This window comes from Dendroctonus ponderosae, unplaced genomic scaffold (assembly GCF_020466585.1).
Source record: "Dendroctonus ponderosae isolate FM_Combo_2020 unplaced genomic scaffold, Dpon_F_20191213v2 Dpon_F_20191213_6, whole genome shotgun sequence".
In the NCBI taxonomy this organism is placed as follows: Eukaryota; Metazoa; Arthropoda; class Insecta; order Coleoptera; family Curculionidae; genus Dendroctonus; species Dendroctonus ponderosae.
Genome location: NW_026018814.1, coordinates 10,273,554 through 10,286,980, shown reverse-complemented (window position 1 = coordinate 10,286,980; position 13,427 = coordinate 10,273,554). Strand labels below are relative to the sequence as shown.

The 13,427-nt window shown below is 33.2% G+C and overlaps 1 long non-coding RNA gene across 1 annotated transcript; it reads right to left on the bottom strand.

Moving 5' to 3' along the window:
- Positions 1 to 426: 426 nt before the first annotated feature.
- On the bottom strand, positions 427 to 1,486 carry LOC125504814. Its single transcript, XR_007281711.1, has 2 exons — positions 1,133 to 1,486; positions 427 to 620 (listed from the first exon to the last, which is right to left on the bottom strand). It is a non-coding gene; the product is annotated as an uncharacterized LOC125504814 (long non-coding RNA).
- Between the last annotated feature and the right edge of the window lie 11,941 nt (positions 1,487 to 13,427).

Sequence of the window (13,427 nt, the reverse complement as noted above, 5' to 3'; positions counted from 1 at the left end):
GCCTTATATTATTATTTTCCATCATATTGTGTCAGTTTTTAGCTTTCGATCGGTATTTCCATTGTTATGGCCCCGAGTTTGTCGAATAAATGTTGCTCATTAGGCATTATTGTATTTGCTAAAGTAATGAATGCTTGGTGGGGATTCACATTGTTCTATTATTACTCTATGATAATTAATTTATCGATTGATTGGCTGCCAATAGTTCAACAGGCCAAAAAGTCACAGTTCATTCGCGTTGAAAACATAAACTTCCCGAAATCATTATTTTCTGTTTATCATGCGAAAAAAAGCGCTTTGCATTATTAAAAGATGATGAGCATTCAAATCTGATGTGCCGTCTCTTTCTCTCTCCATTAACCTCCCTAAATGTTTTATTTCACTGTGCGGTTTAAAAGTTAAGTAAATTAAAAAAAAAGTGGGGTCGAGATTTCATCAGTTTATTGTTTTTCGGAGTTGAAAACAGGGAACAGACTGACGCTCTTTTGTTGGCCCGTTTTCTGTAAATACGTTTGCATTGTTTTTATTTTAATGAAATGGAGAGACTGCTCACTTATTTCACGAATGTATGATGCGAATGGGGCCATTTTTCTTTTTGATTGTTCAACATTCCGGAACACCTAACGTGAACAAGAGTGAACAAGATTAGATTAGCAGGGGATATTAACATTTCTTGTTTCACTAAATCAATTTTTGTTGGAGTTAGTCTTTGACCCTTAATGATATTAGTATGTTAATTGTAGACTATTTTGCTCTATTGTCTTTAACTTTCAGAATTTTACATATTCATGCTATGTTAAAACCGCTATCTGTAGAATGCACTTTTTTAAAGCGTTTTTTTTACTAGGCAACTCTAAGAGACTGTGAAAATTTGTTTCGATTGATCAGATTTCTTATATCATTATTCGAATTATGATCCTAAAATGCATAACAATGACGGTGTTATGATTACAAAAAAGCTAATTAATATATCAATTAAAATCAGATCAGAAGACCAAACTATATCTATAGTATAATAAGTAAGCGAGTGCATGGATGTTCGTTCATTATTGACTACTGAAATCAACTGTAACTCTGGGAAAGATAACGAAATATAACGTTAAATATTTTAATTATTATTGAAAATACATACCTGGGTTTTTTTGTAAGTTGTGGTAATTAGAAATTGGACATAAATTAGGAACTTTATGTTCTAAATACTGGAAAAGCTGAGCACATTATGGGCTGTATCCGGTTTACATCGTAAATAATGAATAACAATATAACCGTACGAAATACAACATTAAGTTGAATAATGCAGCTGTGGTTTTCTGCGTTCTGTTTTAATATTCCAGCCTTTAATCTTGATGAGTGCCTTTTATTGCCTACCATTATTGTTTTAGTTTTTGCCACCGAATCTGGTTAATTAATTCCATCGGAGAATGGGATTATCACAAATTTTGTTCAATTTTAGATTACTAAGTGCCAGAATATGCCACGTTTTAAATGGAAAGATGAACAACTAAATTGGATCCTGTCATTTTATTAATACTGGTTAAGGCAATTAATTTAGTCAGATTATGTTTTATTAGATTTTATTGCTTTTTTGGGCAGTTTTTATACCATAAACAAATTAAGTAAAAGTATTTGGAAAATCAAGTTGATTATGCACAATAATACATTTGAAAAGGAAAGCTTTTTAAAACTATTTACAGGAAGATTTTCCAATTTTAGTAATTTATTGGTTTTCAAGATTTTCATCAAGATAACTAATAGTTTTCTTGATGTGTTTTGTCCCTAATATGTGATGATTTCCTTAATTGAATTACATAAATTACTTAAATTGCGACGGTTTCAATTGCAACAGTATTTCCAGAGACGTGCTTACTGGGCAAGTGGGCTGGTTCACAATAAACTCAATTAACAACAAAAATGTTTGTGCAAATTTGAAACATTTGTTATTATAACCCTAGGTGGCACTTTTTAGAACCTACCAAAGTGTTGTACTACATAGTATTTTATATAAAATTGACGCATTTAAACTGTTGTTCCACATAATAACATCCATTTATTCGTTGATATTGCTTGATTGTTTCAGCATTATTACTGCGGTTCATGTAGATGTAATTTATTAAATTACTTGACGCTTATTGCGCTACATTAAATATTTCAATTATGGTTAGTAATCGGCGAACACTTCCGATATAAAGCACCAGCTTCCATTGTCTTGACAGTGGTACGAAAAGTGAGCATAATTTTATTGTAATAAATTGCAGCAGAAACCGCACTCAATTAGGTACATGCAAATAAATGTTAAATGTGCGAAGGCTGTGGATTTAAATGCATTTCATTTTTGTAAAGAGAAAAAGTGTGAAGATCGTTCTTCCGAGGAAAGCGGAAGAACTTCGGACATATGTTCAAGTGTGAATCTTATTAATACATTTAAAATTTATATACATAGGTACTTGAGGAGATAAAGAACCTGAATTGTTTGACGTTCTTTTCTTTTGTGGACACTTAAGTGCCATAAAATAATCGTTAATTACTCTATAGATTACGGATTCGTGTGAAAACCGTGCAAATATATTTGTGCATCTCATAGACTGGACACCCATTATTATCGAAAAACCTTAAATTGCTTTGAAACAAATTGCAAATGCATTTCTTTTGCAATCAAATCAGGTTAGTTTTAAAGCCCTAGTCACCTTGCAGTAAAGCAAAGCTCTTTCTCTTCTCTCTTCTTGATCATTTATCAGTAATTTTTCTACGAAATGGGCCGCATATTTATCGGGCCGTTCAACACCAAATTTACATAATCATCATTTACCCGATAATGATGTTTTTCTATTAGGCCTGGTGCTAAAACGATTTCCCAACATTTGATCGGAATGCATTTGATGTTCCAGCAGTAAAATCCAATGAGCACGAGCAACTTGACAGTTTCAGAGTTCCGTTTGTCGAAACCCTTTATAGTTTCCTGTCAGATTTTAAAAGACTGACTCGATTTAAATATACCAGACACAAGCACGGTTAAAGAAAACAAATACTTCCAGGGAGGCCTGCAATAACACAATAAATATTAGATGTTACTGAACTAAGGAATAATCTGGAGATTCATGTCACAGATGGTGCGAAGGAAGGAGGCAACTTTTATATGAAACGGATAACTTTCATGCTATGTTATGATTGCACGTACCAACAGACACTGAACAAGGGTCACTTATCGGATTCTAGAAAGGAAATTTGCCTTATATGCTTAATAGCTGATTCCGTTTGAGAATATAATTCAGTCGTCCTAACATTCATATCGAATCACTTGCAAACCATCTAACCAACTGTAGGCGGTACCCAGAATCACTAAATCTAAAACCGATACCATATAAGCCGTTCAAGCAGATGAAAAATCGGGAATATTTTCGCCACTAGCGAAGTGCACATAAGGCGAATTTAGAAATTATTAATAAACAACATGCTTATTAAGTCTTAACACATCATTTGTTGGAAAGGAAAATTTATGGCCGTGTGCCGAGCTTCGTTGGATATTTATGGGCCTGAGATTTTGAAATTTCGCAAAGTGAGCTGTAAATGGATCTAAGCACGAGGAAATATTTTAGCTTCTTTTTTTGGCTGTGAGGGTGTGACTGACAACTCTATTTGCTTTTTAATATGATAACAAATAATAAATGAACTAGTCGGTTCTTGTTAAATTTGCTCTCATCCAGCTTCGCCACAAGTGAGTTGTTTTATTATGAAGACGATTTTCCAAGTGTATGATCCCAATCGTGAAAAATTGCTTTTGATCCGAAAGATACAGAGAGCGCACATAGAAAAGTGAACATTTGTTCAATACTTACGAACTTTTTACTCATGCCTGAGTAAGTTCTTAGAGAGTTGAAGACATGTTTTCATGTTGTGCTGGATTGTTTGCCACTATTAGTAAATGTAAACATAAAGAAAACAAACTTTTTTTTGTTGAAGCTGTATCAAAATTAACTGATATCGAATTTTGGCTGCCGCAAGTTTTTTGAACTCTGTTTTATAACCGGCCCATTAAACTTATAAATCAGTTTGCGAAGTCTACAGGTGTCACCGAATTTTTAACGCGACAAGGTGTAAAGTAAACGAGTTCCTTAACGCCTTTTTGGCGTCGCAAAAATTAGTTAATGGACCTTCAATTTGATGAACAGTCCAATTTATATTTTAGGTTTTCGTAGGCGGTTGAGTGATTTTTAAGTTGTTAACGCGACGAAGAAATGGCGAGAAAGATAATATGCTTTCGTGCGCAGTAAAAAAGATGTAATTTAATTAATGGTGATAAATCGGGCGTATTAACGATAAATATCAACCTACAGCATACAAAACTGTTGAAGTGTATGAAATAAATTAATCTGTTTGATCACGAGTACCCGTTTCAAGAACTAATATTAATTATATGTTTAATTATAAAGGAAGTGCTTTCAGATATAGATATCAGCGAATAGTAGTAAATGCATGTCTTTACACCAGCTAGACAAATCGTCTTCTTGTACTAGTGTTGCTTTTTGGGGATGTAATAGGGATTGATTGAATTTTGCATTTGAACTTGGTGGAGTTAAATTCTTCAATCAAGGGAAAGCCTTTYAAAAAAGATTTATTTTCAGAACGACGAGTTACAGCAATAGTGTACTTGTGACAACTGATAACTTATAACTGAACTTATGCTAAGATTACAATTGGTACTTATGAACGGAAACTGCTGAATTGGTGCAACTAAGCATTTACTTCGCTGGCCAATTAGTTACAGGGTTTATAACTCTGGATTTCATTTTTCGTTTCAATGTGCTCACTGCTATCAGAATGTTTGCCAGGAATATGCAAATCAATTGCAACTTATTAAAGCAAAGTACCAGAACATATAATCAACCATTTGAAAATCGCTAATTGAAATTGCTTAAAACCTGAAAATTGGTTGGGATTTAATTAGATTATTTTCATTACATTTTATTAAGGATTTGCAGAGAAGATGGTATTAGAGTGAAGTTACTTCTTATTATATTTGTAAATTGAACATAATCAAGGCATTGTGGAATTGTAGAGTTAAATATCTATTCGACAATCGGTAGAACTGCCACGCGTTAACCACGTTGTGTATGAAGACTATAAAGAAGTTTATCTAATTTACTTTATAATGTGCATCGTTGTGAGAAACGGAGCTGAATAGTTTCTAACTGCGACGATTGCAAGAAGGCACATGAATTGGGTTTATCTGTTGCATATATTTAACGACATAATTATAATAATAACGACCCTAATTACATAGAATGTAGTTAATAGCCAAATATATAAAAAAATGTTGATGATATTATGAACTGGAAACAACCATGCAATTGACACAAAATCTTGATCTTGATAAGTCGGATAACAAATGATATATGATGATAACAAAATTTCGGTTGCCCTTTTCCCTGTCTGCACAAAAATAATTTAGTTTCTTAGTAACAGATATTTTCAATGGATCACTTAGAGAGTTGGAACTAATGTATACCTTTTCAGAAAATGTTAAGACAAAGCATTGGTGAATCCAGGCCGTTGTTGTGTTATTTTTAATTTTTAAAGTGATGGTCTTGTTTGTGTCTAGTTAAACGAAATAGTAATAAAATACATCGTCGGTGTCGCGGTTTAAAAGCAGCACGTTTTCAAATGCTCATTTGGTTCATTAAACGAATGTGAACAGTAGTTGGCCGGATAATATTTTGTTATTACATTTTTCATAAAGCATCCGGCTTGTATCCCTACCAGGCAGGCAACATGGATTGGTGCCGAAATGTCCGTAATGAAATACCTTCTTTAATTGCTTCGAATTCCCCGTACAAGAGGACTTGCTATATTGGACATGATATTGTACCGAGTGGATCATGACAAATTAACTTGAGGAAGACATATCCTATAAAACAGGTTTTAATTGTGATTGGTGTTAATAATACACAAATGAAGGAAATTGAGAATATTTGTGTTAGTGCTAATCTCTGCTAACATTGAAAAGTATCTTCAGTGGGAGTTTGGAAATGGCCATTTGTAATTTTGATTTCAAAGTAAATTTACATTGAATGATTGTAGCATTCGCCAGATTTTTAATTGTTGTTTGGTAATATTTGTTGACTTAAATATGCCAATCGGGTTTATCCTCTTAAATTAATACTCTAACTCGATATTTTATTCGTTTTTAACTTTTTTTTTTATTTAATTTTTTGTAGAATCGAACCCTGTAAATGTCTATGCATGTTTTGTCCTTTTGTCTCTTGCCTCGACTTTTATATCGGCAAAGGCGTCAAGTTCGCTTCAAACTGTGTATTGAGCTTTCTATAAAGCTGTAATTTTGAATGTCGATTCATCCATATCTTCATTGTTAAGTGACTCGTTTTTCTCGAATTGTGGTTCTTGGGTTGCAAAGAAATACAGATAACTTCTGTTATGCAATGAAAATGTCTTGAAACTCGATTCTAAATGAAAACTTGAGGGTTTTTTTGGTGACTTGCTAGAGAAACCTTGATATGTTAATCAACTGATTTTTCACAAATTTATAATTAAGTATTATGTGATAAAAAATCTGTTAGATTCAACGCATTTTCAGATTATCTAAAATTAAGCCTGTACAATGTGCTTCCAATGTCAAGTAAATCATTAAATTTATTGTTTTCGTCAGTTGTTAATTATCTGGAATTTTTTAGATTAGATCTCTTTTACAAGTAGCTAATTTTCTTTTGATAAGTAGTATAAAAAGGTAATCAGTTTCCTTAGATCCGCTATATTCCCGGTTAACAAAAAATAAACGCTAAAGCTAATGTACCCCCGAACGAAATTTAGCGCCTCATTAGGCAAATTTCTATACCAGTGCATGAAGAGAACGGCGCGAACCGACAGCATTTCACTATATTATAAACCGGATAATCCCAGAGGTTTTTGCCTCTTTCAGACGCGAAAAATCCCTTTATCAGAAGCTAAAACACACATCCGATGCTTGACCAAAAAACGGCATGAATGCATCGCGCCACGCTATACGGCACTTTTCATAAAATTGCCGGGGTTTTTGTTGGAAAAGATTCGCCCTGTCAAGGCCTGCAATGATTAATGATCCACCCGCTGTCGACGAACTGTTACGGCCCATGACCATGGGATAAATAAAATTCAATTTCAAAAATGGCACTCTTAAGAGTTCAGCAAACTATGTAGCATTGCTTCAATTGCTCATTTAAACTAGTCCAGTTGTAAATTTGCTTTTCCCCATTGTTCTGCATAATTGCTTACTTCTTACTCAAGCTTTGTCATAATCCTTAAGTCTATTTTCTCTTCTGTATCCTAATTCTTCTTCTCTTCCTCACTTAGGTACGAAGAGTGAAAAATTTGGTTTTGAATGCATGAATAAGAACTTATCTACAATTACGTATTTTAAACCTTTAGAACATATTTCAGCTCCCATGGTAGGTATCCTTTTTATTGCCAGCAGAAGTAAAACCCTCAATTACTTGCTAACTGCTACTACCTTTGCCCTGATTTGGTCAGCTTTTGCAACCCATGATATCGATACAGCTGCGTAAAACTAAGCGATTATCTACGATCAGCGCATCTAAATTCGGCCCTGAAAATATATGGTTTATTTCTAGAAGAAACGATCCATCGAAAGTGGTTGCAAAGACTTGGGCGCTAAGTGCGAAAACGACTGCTACAACGTTAGTTTTAGTTTTGCGGCTTAATTCGTAATATTGCGAATTTGGATTTGTTGCTCTGAGGGAAGTAAATCTTAATCAATCAACGCGTTTTTTGTCAAATTATTTTTTTTAAGTAGGTAAGTATTTTTCCAATAAGTTTCCCATCCCTCGAAAGTTAACGTTGATTCAAAGAAAGTTACGAAAGATAAGCTGGGAAGTTAAAGCCACCTCTCCTCATTGAGGCTCAAGCTATGGTCAAATGTTATATTAAAATTCGTTTGCAATTCGGATAGGTCTGACGATCAATTGATTGAAAAGAATCTGCCGATAATAAGACTCATGAGACATGAGACGGAAGAATGGCATGATAGACGAACGATTGTACGAATGTAATTCCGTGGAAATTACATCTCGGTTCAGTTTCATTGCGGAGTTGTTCCTAATTAAAGTTGCCCCAACAACGAATATGACGCTACCGAATAATTCCGTCAATTAGGGCTGTGCTGCTCATTCTGTGAGGGTGATATTCGAGACAACTCACCTGTATAGGGTGAGCTAAATCAATTTCAGGTACATTAAAAATGATGGAACCAAAATGATTTAAAACCTCTCAAAATTGAACATTACAATCAATACAAATCAATTGGCAACTATTTAGTGTGCCAGTCTTAACGGAAACTTTATTGGGCCTCATTGAAGAGAATAAAAAAGATATTAGAACAAAAAAAAACATACATGATTTTTCCACTGGGTGAGTATTTTACTAGTTACAACATAGCTCTTAACACCTGATGGACCTTTAATAATTTCAATCGCACAAGGACCCAAAAAATATCAAATGCCGTTTAACATCAAAGGTTTTTTTAATTAAAAATGTCTGTATTCCTTTTCATTTAGGTATGGATCTCAAATGTCAAACTATACAACGTGATTGAAAATTTTTGCAATATCTTGATGGGTGATCCAAGCTCAACATTTTTTGTTCACGTCTAAAATATTTAATTTACACTTTGTCATTAACCGTAATTCTATTGGGACAGTGAAAATGCTGCGAACTTCTACTGGAAAGTTGGGTGTATCTTTTTCAACATAAACATTTCACGAAACACAGACTTGTCAAAGTTGCATTCGGTAATTTTTAAATTATTATAGTTAAAATGTAATTAAGTTGTTGACTGACAAGCAAGCAACGTTAAATATGCAGGTATTTTACATTCATGTTATTTATCATCCTTCAGCTGTATTTCTGCGAGAAATTATGGTGATACATAGGAAAAGCTCTTGCAGCAAATGTGATATATATAGGCATGTAGTTGTCCATTAAATGGATTTAAATCCATTAAATGGAAACGTTTTCAAATTGTCATCAATTATATGATTTAATCTCATTCATTTTTGTTTTGTTTGATTGGCAATTTCAAAAAACATTGTTAGACCTTTAAACTGAATATAGAATCCTGCATCCTGAATTCCTCCAATTAACTGAATTGGTTGCAATTAATTAAAGCATTTCGATAACGGTTTACAAGGAAAATTCCAGTTACTCGCTCCGAACTTGCCCAATGTTTCATCAATGTTCAAAATTTAGTATCGACCGGAAATGCCATTGAATTAGCTGCAAATTGAATTTTCACTACCTGGAACGCATTCTCAAATTGAAATATATCATGAAACATATGGTTGCAAATGGGAGGCAGTTTTTTTTAAATAGCCATTAAATTAAATTGCCTTTTCGCTTTTACATAGAGGGGTAGCTGTTTAATATTGAGTTAGAAGTCATCAAGAATCATATTTTTAAATGGAGCTGATTCAAAATAGACTTGGACAAACTTGAATACGAACGATCCGTGTGAGAAAATGCAAAAAGAATAGGAAAATTTAAATGTTCAAATTCAATTTTGCTACTCGTGTCAAAGAACTCCTCCAATTTCTGCACATCTCCTACATTCCATCTCTTCAAATCTTCAGAGGTTCGTATTCAAAGTCCTGCTTGAATTATGGTGATTATAAAGAAATTATGTCAAAACGGTGTTATGCGTTTTTTTTATTTGGTCTTCATTGTTAAAACAAATAATCCGTATCGAAGTTTGGGAACATAATTCATATGATGACCACCAGTTCGATTTAATATTATTTTCATGCAAATATTATTTATTAGTTTATAAATTACATTACAAATAATATTTTATTAGTTTCACAGAGACGCACGATTATTTCACAAATCGTTAAATAATTTAATATTGGGTTTTTGAGCCTAATTTATTGGGATCATGGATCTCATTCCACCATCCTAATTTTCTGGTAGTTGAAACTGCTGGATGCTTTAAAACTTTTGATATTTCGATTTAGTAATGTAATATTTATTATGCAGAAACCCCGTTTACCGAGCACAATCTAGTTAAAACACTAAACGTTAATTCGATTACTACGGTGTACACCTATGATAAGCTTATTGGAAAGTTTGCCGAAGCGCCCATAAAGCTGATGATTAGAGTCCAAGAGCTGTTAATATTATGGTCCAAGAAGAACATAAAATAGTGTAAATTTATGGGTAGCTTCGTGAAGTGTAAAAGCCTCTAATAGTTTACACCTATTACTAAAAGGTAATTTTTCTCTTGTTGATTTTGCTCATGAATTGTATACGCAACTACATTGTATTTATTATAATGCTGCTACTTTATGGGGATATAGAGTTAGGAAACATTTGCCAAACGATTGCATGTCAGGTTTAAGTGATTTATTTTGCAATGAGTGTTTTTTTAATATGATTTATTTGATTTATACTAGTTATAAATAAAACTTACGTTGTTAGATAAGAAAGATGATCCGGTTCTGAGATGTTACTTAAGCCATCCAATTTCGCCGAAGGAAGAACAATATGTATTTCCCACGAAAAAATCTGCGTTAAATTAAACACGTAATTTGTTGTTCAGTAAACAGGTAAATTATACGGTCAAATTTAAACTTTTGACCTCGTCGGCTGTCGATGTTCTCGGAATGCAGCCCCATAAAGAATCGGGTATATTACATCACCCTGTAAATTTGCCTCAGAGACGACATGCTGCAACATTTTAACGTTGTAACTTACACCATACTAAATGTCGTATTACGATGATTTAATGGAGTTAGGGCGGGTACACACTGGACCGTATGGGAATCGCGCTGGCCACAATAGAAGACGATTTACTTGAATTATTTAGGACGTGAGTTTTGTTAGTTTCGGACAAAGCATTGCGGTTTCGCCTTGTGGTTTGCTTCAAAACAGGCAACGTGTATTGTAAGTAGTAAATGAGCTAAAGCTACAAAAATAGTGGACATGGGCACAAGAAGTAAACCACAGGAAGGTCTCGAACCTTTCAAAGTAATAGCGCTAAATGAAAAGTTTAAGCTTTTTATATACAGGGTGACAATTTAAAAATTCCCAATGACTAGCTCTGAGAAATATGTATATAAAAAATTATGCGGACCTGTTTCTATAATAAGTAGGAGAAGCCAAATTTATAAACCAAATAAGCTGCCCGCACCAATCCTCTAGTCCTCAATCACCTCAATTCAAAAATTTTCAATCCACTGCTTGAAATACCTTTCAACTTATGATATACCAACCATATGTCGGTTCTAAGAATTTTTGTCTATCTTTGGACCTTAGAAATGGTCATTGAAAAATGAATACTTTACAACGCTTGTTTTTAGCTTATTGAAAGTATATTGACCCAACATCTAGCAGAGACTCACCACCGTTTTGTATGCGCGGTTAATCAATTACATATTAATTATTTTATTTGTAGAATAACTAGCCGATGTTCTGTTTTCAGTCGATTTAGCAGCCCAATTAATTACGATTAAAATGTATATTTTACAAAATCAGTAGACTTAATTGTGCGTGTATTTTGCTCGAATATTAATGATATGTTTAGTATTTATGCTAATAAGCGAAAAATGCTGTAAATAATTGTCTATACAAACCTACTCGCTGATATTATTTTACGATTTTCAAAAAACAAATGCAGAGATTTTCCTGCATTTCTATTAAAGCTGCTAAAATCCGGCTACGTATTCAAATAGATCAACTAGTTTCATAGAGCATAAACAAAATGCACTTTTCACCACTGGGCCAGACAACGCAAAATAAACTGGTTTGGCCAGTAGGTTCGAATGTTCAACCCGTCCTCGGTCTATTTGTTCATCGGTAACAAGTGGTAGATAACATTTTACTTCTTGTATGAATCTCGCCAAACATTTTATTCTCAAATGTTTTTCAAATTAATGTGTTTTTATGTTGTTGCTGTATTTCCTCCCGGTCAGGATTTGCTTGACCCGCACAGTGGTAAGTCATTAAACATAGTAATTTTGTTCAAAAGCGATTGTTTGCCATCAACCAGCATTGACTTGAGACTGACCTGAGAATTCATTCGATTGATTCAATCTTTGAGTGACTTTATATTAGCATTGAAAGTGAATCGGTTTTTTATTATTTATATATTTATTCTCTTTTGAATTGAATTACCCTGCTGCGGATTAAGTTTAAAATCAATGGCTTTACTTCTCATACGTGTGAGTCTAAATGTGTTTTAATTCGGTTCTGTAGGTACTTTTATGGCTCAAAAATCTTATGAAACCCACACATTGTATGAAGTTGCATGAACAAGCAGATTCTTCACTTTCCTTTAATCGTCTAATTTCCCTTTTACTTATCTTGTTTTTCAATTGCTCTTTTCTTTATGTTTAGCCATACCTAATTATTATGGTTATCGCTGAGTTGCAAACCTATGAAAGATATTTGAATGTTGGTTAAAATCTATTATGACCTGTTTTTACCTGGAATCAATCACCTTTTAAAGAAAATGTCGCCTCTGATTTTTCCAATTAATTAAAACATATTTGCACAAGCTAGAAATAGCATACTTATTTATTTACTTATTTTAAACTATAATGCACCTATTTTAGTAAGACTTTCCATAATAATAATAACTTTTTTTGCAGGATTACTCCCAACAAGTACCTTTCACCTAGGCGGTAACATCTATTTCCGGTAAGTTGCCTTAAATTATATTACTAAACGGCAATTTATAATAGCACAATATAAGAGAATGTGTTGATTCAATATTAACGGTTTTTTATAAGCAAATTTGTAAACAAAATTATCATTATAATGTATTTTGCAGGATTTCCAAAAAAAATCTGGAAGTTTACTAATTTTGAGTAGTTATTTTAATCGATTCTTATATAAAATTTGAAAATGTAGCCATCCCACCCATTCCTATATCTATACTGTGGCAAACTGCATACATTTGAATATTAAAACACAATTCTTTTATAAGTAAATCCATTTGTTAGAATATCGAATCTTTTCAAGTTGATTTAGTGTTAATTTTTTTCTTGAATATTGCAGTGCTGTATATTTCTATAGGTCGAATGCTTTACAGTTTCATTAAATCTGATTATACAAAAACATGTATGATAAATATATTGGACGTACCCAAATTATTGTATGTGTTAAGGTATGTCGAGAGTGTATGTTGGTGTTGAAAAATGTCGGAACCTTTTCACAAATCTGCAACATAAACTGCGTTTAAATAACTGAAACTCCAGACGATAGATAAAAATCGCACCCAGGTGCAAAGAATTCCCTCAAACGAATTCGCAGTTCTTTCCCAAGACGACAAGTAAAAATTAAAATAATAATATCGGCAAAGTTGAAATATAGGTTCTGATATAAAAATGCTTACAATTTGTGGGCAAACCGAAAATCTATTTGTTACT